The sequence below is a fragment of the Vombatus ursinus genome, unplaced genomic scaffold (assembly GCF_900497805.2).
Source record: "Vombatus ursinus unplaced genomic scaffold, bare-nosed wombat genome assembly UNPS02014775.1, whole genome shotgun sequence".
Taxonomy (NCBI): domain Eukaryota; kingdom Metazoa; phylum Chordata; class Mammalia; order Diprotodontia; family Vombatidae; genus Vombatus; species Vombatus ursinus.
Window position 1 is genome coordinate 17,326,071 of NW_020954553.1, and position 8,595 is coordinate 17,334,665.

Genomic DNA, 8,595 nt, shown 5'->3' on the forward strand with positions numbered 1-8,595 from the left:
AGTGAAGGATACCATCAGTTTTGCTGGGTAGATGACTCTTGGTTGTAACCCTAGCTCATTTGCCTTTCAGAATATCATATTTCAAGCTCTCTGATCCTTCAATGTAGAAGTTGCTAAGTCTTGTGTTATCCTAACTGTGGCTCCACTGTATTTGAATTGTTTATTTATGGCTGTTTCTAGTATTTTCTCTCTGACCTGGGAAGTCTGGAATTTGGCTATAATATTCCTGGGAGTTTTCATGTTGGGATCTCTTTCTGAAGGTGATTGGTGTGTTCTTTTAATTTCTATTTTACCCTCTAGTTCTTGTTTATAATTGTGTTCATATAGTCTCTGGGTTTGTGTAAACAGGTAGACTTCCAAGTATTTTATATTGTCTATACTTATTTTAAATGGAATTTCTTTTTCTATCTCTTACTAGACTTTGTGGGTAATATCTAGAAATGCTGATAATTTATGTGAGTCTTTTCATATCCTACAACTTTGCTAAAGTTGTTAATTATTCCAACAAGCTTTTTTTAGTTGACTCTCTAGGATTTTCTAAGTCTATCATCATATCATCTGCAAAGAATGATAGTTTTGTTTTGAGCAGTTTTCCTTAATAATTTTTTTTTGAAATGTGATATATAGGCTTTTTGTCATGGCTTTCAGGTAAGCCAGTAATTTTTTTTTTTTTTTGGTAAGGCAACTGGGGTTGAGTGATTTGTCCAGAGTCACATGGCTAGTGATTGTTATGAGTCTAAGTTTGAACTTGAACTCAGGTCCTCCTGAATCCAGGGCCAGTGCTCTGCCCCCAACCCATTAATTCTTAAATTATCTCTCCTACATCTGTTTTCCAGGTCAGTTTTTTTTTTCCCCAATGAGATATTTCACATTATCTTCTATTTTTTCATTCCCTTGATTTTGTTTGATTAATTTTTGATATCTCATGGAGTCATTAACTTCCACTTGCCCCAGTTGAATTGTTAAGAATTTTTTTTGTTCAATGAACTTTTGTACCTTTTTTTAACCATTTGGCCAATTCTACTTTTTGAGAAATTGGTTTCTTCGGTAATTTTGTATATCTATTTTTTGGGCAATTTTTCTTATTCAATAATTCTCTTTGTTGGATTTTTGTGCCTCTTCCGCTATCTGGCATATTTTGTTTTTTAAGGTGTTATTTTATTCAGTACTTTTTGTGCTTCCTTTACCAAACTGTTGACTCTTTTTGTGATTTTCTTGCATCACTCTCATTTATTTTCTCAATTTTCCCTCCATCTCTCTTGTTTCTAAAATACATTCTGAGCTCTACTATGAGTTTTTTTAAGGACATAAGACCAATTTACATATTTCTTTGAGACTCTGCATATAGCCATTTTTAAAAAAAAATTATCTAGTATTTTATTTTCCCCAATTACATACAAAACAGTTTTTAAGATTGTTTTAAAATTTTTGAGCTCCAAATTCTCTCCCTCCCTCTCCACAACCCTCATTGAGAAAGCATTTTGAGAAGGCAAATTGCCAAGCAATTTGATAAAGATTATGCATGTGTAGTCATGCAAAATATATTTCCATATTAGTCATTTTGTAAAAGAAAACATAGACCAAAAAAAAAGAACAAAAATCAAGAAAGTAAAAGAAAGTATGCTTCAATCTGCATTCAGACTCCATAAGTTCTTTCTCTGGGGATGGATAGCATATTTTTCATCATAAGTACTTCACCGTTGTCTTGGATCATTGCATTGCTGAGAATAGCTGAGTTATTCACAGTTGATCATCTCACAATATTGCTGTTAATGTGTACAATGTTCTCCTGGTTCTACTAATTTCATTTGCATAAGTTCATGTACATGTAGCCATTTTTACATTGTTGTCCTCTTCTGAGTTTTTTTGATCTTCCCTGTCACCATATCAATGTGGTCAGGCAAAGACCAGGCCTTACAGAACCTGGAGCAGGCCTCAGGGGACTGAATCATGGGCAGCTGTGGCAGTTTCCAGACTTCTCAACCCACGAACTCCAAAGACAACTTAGAAGGTCAGTAGGAAAGGTCTGTGAAAATGGTGAGAGAGAAGCGTGATCCCAGCCCCAGTCCCGAGGTAGCCATGGGGGCAGTGGCTGCTTCCTGCTCTCTTGGATTGAGGGGGAATCAAGTGGATCATCAGAGGGGGATTGCAGGAATCTCTTTGCTGGTGTTGAGGCAGGATTCTCTTGCTTTTCCCATGCTTAGATCTGGGACACAGTTCTGGGTGGCAATACTAGGGCAAGGAAGAGTGCTAGTGTCGTAGAGCTTGCAGTGGCAGTGGAGAGGGAATCCTCTTCACAGTTCCAAGGCAGAAAAGAGTGCTTGTGGTCACTCATACACCACAGCACAGGTCAGGAAAGGAGTAAACACATCACCCTTGATCATACAACCTTGGAAGAATGGAAAATTTAAAGTCTCTAGAAGTATTTCTGAAAACAGCTGCACAAAACCCCCAAATCTTGGGACAATACATTCTCCACACTGGAAGCTGACCCCTACCTTAACAAAGAGTTTAGAACTCAAATAATTGGCTGGGATCATGAGCAAGCAGCAAAAAAAGAATCAGACCATAGAATCTTTCTTTGGTAACAAAGAAAATCAAAACATACAACCAGAAGAAGACAACATAGTCAAAGCTCCTACATCCAAAGCCTCCAAGAAAAATATGAATTGGTCCCAGGCCATGGAAGAGCTCAAAAAGGAATTTGAGAAGCAAGTAAGAGAAGTAGAGGACATGTACAAAAATATTCATAGCAGCTCTTTTTGTGGTGGCAAAGAATTGGAAATTGAGAGGATGCCCATCAATTGGAGAATGACTGAGCAAGTTGTGGTATATGAATGTGATGGAATACTATTGTGCTATAAGAAATGATGAACAGGTTGACTTCAGAAAAACCTGGAAAGACTTGTATGGTCTGATGCTGAGTGAAGTGAGCAGAACCAAGAGAACGTTGTACACAATAACAGCCACGTTGCGTGATGACTAATATTGATAAACTTAACCCTTCCTGGCAATACAAGGATCTAAGACATCTCCTGAGGCCTTGTGATGGAAAATACTATCCACACCCAAAGAAAGAACTATGGAAGCCGAATTGTTATTTTTTTCTTTCTCTTCTGTTGAGTTTTGTTTCCTCTTTCTGATGGCTCCTCCTATTGATTTTAATTTCTACTTACATCACTAATGTGAAAATATGTTTAATATGAATGTAAATGTATAGCCTATATCAGATTTGCACCATCTTGGGGAGGGTGGTGGGGAGGAAGGGGGAGAAAAATTTTAAACTCAAAAGCATATGGAAGTGATTATTGATAAATCAAAAAAAATTAATAAATAAATAAATAAAAAGAGAAGTAGAGGAAAAACTGAGACCAATAACAAGAAAATTATGAAAAACAAGACAATAGCTTGCTAAAGGAGACCCCAAAAATACTGAAGAAAATAACACCTTAAAAAAATAGCCTAACCCAAATGCAAAAGAGGTCCAAAACACCAATGAGGAGAAGAATACCTTAAAAAGCAGAATTGGCCAAATGGAAAAGGAAGTCCAAAATCTCCCTGAAGAAAATACTCCCTTAAAGGACCCACAAGTACAAAAATATTTATAGCAGCTCTTTTTGTTGTGGCAAAGAATTGGAAATTGAGAGGATGCTTATCAATTGGGAAATGGCTGAACAAGTTGTGGTATATGAATGTAATGGAATACAGATGATGAATAGGCAGACTTCAGAAAAACCTGGAAAGACTTCCATGGACTGATGCTGAGTGAAGTGAGCAGAACCAGGAGAACATTGTACACGGTAACAGCCTCATTGTGCAATGACTAACGTTGATAGACCTAGCCCTTCTCAGCAATGTAAGGATCTAAGACATCTCCAAAGGTCTCATGATGGAAAATGCTATCCACATCCAAAGAAAGAACTATGAAGTTTGAATGCAGATTAGCAGATAGTATTTGCTATTTTTTTCTTCTGTTTTGTTTTGTTTTCTCTTTCTTGTGGTTCCTCCTATTGGTTCTAAATCTTCCTTACAACATCACTAATGAGAAAATATGTTTTAAAAAAAAGAAAATACTTCCTTAAAATTAAAATGGAGCAATTGGAAGCTAGTGACTTTATGAGAAATCAAGACATTGTAAAACAAAACCAAAAGAATGAAAAAATAGAAGACAATGTGAAATGTCTCATTGGAAAAACAACTGACCTGGAAAATAGATCCAGGAGCCATAATTTAAAAATTATTGGACTATCTGAAAGCCATGATAAAAAAAAGAGCCTAGACATCAACTTTCAAGAAATTATCAAGGAAAACTGCCCTGATATTCTAGAACCAGAGAGTAAAGTAGAAATTGAAAGAATCCACTGATCACCTCCTGAAAGAGATCCCCAAAGCAAAACTCCTAGGACTATTGTAGCCAAATTCCAGAGTTCCCAGTTCAAGGAGAAAATATTGCAAGCGGCCAGAAAGAAACAATTCAAGTACTGTGGAAACACAATCAGGACAACACAAGATTTAGCAGCTTCTACATTAAAGGACCACAGGGTTTGGAATATGATATTCCAGAGGACAAAAGAGATATGATTACAGCCAAGAATCACTTACCCAGCAAAACTGAGTATAATCCTTCAGGGGGAAAATGGACATTCAGTGAACTAGAGAATTCTCAAGCATTCTTGATGAAAAGACCAGAGCTGAATAGAAAATTTGACTTTCAAATACAAGACTCAGGAGAAGCATGAAGAGGTAAACAGGAAAGAAAAATCATAAGGGACTTATTAAGGTTTATCTGTTTACATTACTACATGGAAAGATGATTAAGGTAGATGGTGGGAAAAAATTAGATAGATAGATAGATAGATAGATAGATAGATAGATAGATAGATAGATAGATAGATAGATAGAGGGCATAAGTGAGTTGAAGATGAAGAGGTGATATCTAGAGAATAAAATTAAGGGGTGAGAGAGCGTTATACTGGGAGAAGGAGAAAGGGAGAGGTAGAATGGGGTAAATTATCTCACATAAAACAGACAAGAAAAGGTTTTTATAGTGGAGGGGAAGTGGGAAAAGGTGAGAGGAAATGAGTGAATCATATTCTCATCAGATTTGGCTTAAGGAAGGAATAACATACTCACTCAATTGGGTATGGAAATCTATCTTATCCTACAGGAAAATAGAGAGGAAGGGGATAAGAAAGCAGGGGATATAGGGGAGGGCAGATTGGGGGAGGGGCGAAGCAAATACTTGTGAGAAGGGACAGAGTCAAAAGAGAGAATAGAATAAACTGAGGGGGTGGGATAGGATAAAGGGAAATATAGTTAGTTTTCCACAACATGAGTACTATGGAACCGTTTTGCATGACTACACATGTATAACCTGTATCAAGTTGCTTGCCTTCTCAAGGAAAGAGGGTGGGGAGGGAGAAAGGTAGAAAATTTGGAACCCAAAGTTTTAAAAATAAATGTTAAAAAGTGTTTTCACATGCAACTGGGAAATAAGATATACAGGCAATAGGGTATAGAAATCTGTCCTGTCCTACAGGAAAATAGAAGGGGAAAGGGGTAAGAGAAGGGGGGGAGAGAGAAGGAAGGGCAAATTAGAGGAAGGGGTATTCAGAATGCATGCTATCTTGGGGAGGGGGGAGGGATGAGATGGGGAGAAAATTTGGAACTCAAAATCTTATGGAAATGAATGTTGAAAACTAAAAATAAATAAATTAATACAAAAAAGAAAAATGCACATTAAAATTTAAAAAAATATATAATTGGAAAATATTTAATGAAATAAAATATATTAAAAAGAAATCTCAAGGATGTTTTGAGGTTTGTATTCATAGTATGGATTTTTTTTTCTATTAGACTGTTAAAAAAGAAAAGGAGATTCTGGTGTATAATTCTTGTTCCTTCCTCATACCTTTGTAGTAGTTTCATAGATGCAGCAGTATGTTTCACAGTTTCTAACACTTCCTTATAATCAATAAGGGGGACTCTGCAATCATGAACTTCCTGTAACTCTTGTTAACAATGATCTGGTTGATCTGGCTAAATTAGCTTGTCTACACCTGGAATTGACTAACAGTAATCAAATGGAGGGAGCAAGGTGGTGTCCATTCTAAGAACAGAGAGCACTCATCTCCTCTTTGTCTCAAAGTGCTTTGTAATCATGCCTTCAGCATTGGGTAGTCTCTCCAGGTAGAGAGAAGTCCCGTGCTGTTGGAGCTTAAGAGTTTTATTCCCATACAAGGGATTCTCTGGAGAGGGACAGCCCCAGAGCTCCTATCAGCAGGGTTTTGTTCTTTTTTTTAAACCATGGCAGTGTTCCCACCCGCAGGCTGTTCAAATGAAACCTGTGTTTCTGCCTGGCCCTTTGTGGCTAAGGGTGAGGACTCTCTTGCTTTCTGCTCAATCCACCCCCTCTTCACCCTTCTATCCCCCCCCCAAAAAAGAAAGAAACTGAGAGATATAGTTTGTTTTCCATAAAATTGAAACAACTGCTAGAAAAGTAGCTAAGTAAAATTGGATACAACCAGTCTTATCTTGTTTTGCTGTTAGAAGTCAGTATGTAGGACAAAGGTTAAGCTCTGCTTAGTATGTGCATGCTTAATAGACTCATGAATATTAGCTTCTCCACCTCTGGGCAGGGCTAAGATTCCATTTTCTGAACATGCAATGTATGTAGAAGGAGGAAAGACATGTCAAGGAGTAGATGTGTAATAGGCATGCCAGAAAATTGTACACTCTGGAGTACTCAGCCAATGAGGAAACAGAGGAGGAACTTTGTGGCCAGAATTAGAAATAAATAGTGAACTCTTGTTTTGGTGTGTGTGCCTTTTCAATAAGACACTTGCTTTTGCAAGTGTGTAATAAACTGGACTTTTAACTTCATCACTCCTAAGTCTAAATGAGATATTTCTCACAGTGCCATTATGAATCATTGATTGAATCTTTGAAAGAGGTAAATAACCAGAACCAAGAGAACCTGGACAGAAATACAAGATATAGATGATCTTCTTTAAGATGAGGGATTTAACCCTAGTGCCACATACATTCACCATTCTTATTCATTCCCTACCAAAGGAACATATTAAGAATATTTCCTTTAAGGATACCAGATGTGCTATAGGGAAGCATTTGTGAACAAGAAGTTACTAGATCCATCCTTACTCTCTGAGTGGTATGTGGGTACCAGTATCAGTTAAGACCCCTCAGGACATGATCCCCCACTTTTTCTTTCCTTTAGTTGTGTAAGCAGAAATTCCTGAACTATAGTGTATTCTGTTTATCTCATCCTCTAACTACATGACCTTGGGTAGTAGACTGAAGTCATAAGGCCCCAAAAGGGAGGGGAACCTGTTGGGTTACTGTACTCCTTTGTTCTCTTTGTTGCTGGGGAAGATTTATGCGAATAGATTGTGCCCCTGAGGCTCAGCCAATGGGCCAAAGGGAGGGGGTTAGGATGGGCTAATGTGCTAGGATCTATATAAACCTATTTTGAACAAAGCATTCTTGCACTCTGGCTGATGCCATTTTGGGCAACACAGGGGTGTCCTTTCTTGAGAGAGCCAATAAAGCAACTTTCCTTTTTGCAATTCTTGTCAAGACTCTGATTCAAGTTTGGGTAGGTGGTCTTTTGTCCCACACACTCTCTATTCCTGGGAGGATTTTATGAGAAACTTTTCTATGTGGAGTCTTGCTGTGTAAAAACACGTAAGTTACTTTTCCCATAATCGAGTCCCTTACACAGGAAAAGATGCATAGTGATAGAAGGGGTCAGGTTCAATCAAGGGAAGGGAAGGGAAAGGAATTGACATTTATATAGTGCTGCCTATGTGCCAAGAATTGTGCTCAACACTTTTATAAATTTTATCTCATTTGATCCTCACAACAATTCTGCAAGCTATGTACCAGTGTCATCCCAATTTTACAGTTGAGGAAACAGAGTCAAACAGAGGTTGAGTGACTTGCACAGGGTCACATAGCTGGTAAGTGCCTGAGGCCACTTTAATTTGAATTCAGGGTTTTCTGACTCCTGGACCAGCTCTATATTCTCTGTACCACCATCTGATTCTAATCAGAATGATGTTTTTGTCAGGATCTGCACCATTACTAGTATTAAGGTCTATGTCACCTTTTCCCTAAAAATTCCCAAACTTATGCCTTTAAGATGAATGCTGAAGATTTGTCAAATCAGTCAAGTAACTTCCAGCTCTGCTCTCTGTGCCTAGAGAGAGAGGCAAGGAAAGAGAAAGAAGGGATTGTCAAGAGCTATCTCTTCTGAATTTCTGCTTCTGGGAACCAAGATGGCAGAGTAAGAAGTAAGTCACTCTCACCCTCCCTTATTGACCTTTGAAAGCCCAGAAAATATCACCCCAGGAAAAACCCTGGAACAGCTGAACCGGCAGAAAGACAGAGTGCAGCAGTCTTACAGCCCAGGAAGCTTGGGGGATTAATGGGAAAGGACTCTCTTGTTCTGGGGGAGGGGGAGCAGTACAGGATGAGACATGTCCAGGTAGCCAGTGGCAAGCCCTACCTCAGCATACCAGGGGGAGATCCTGAACCCCAGAGTGGTGGAGCAGGCTAGCACCAACCCCAGGACCC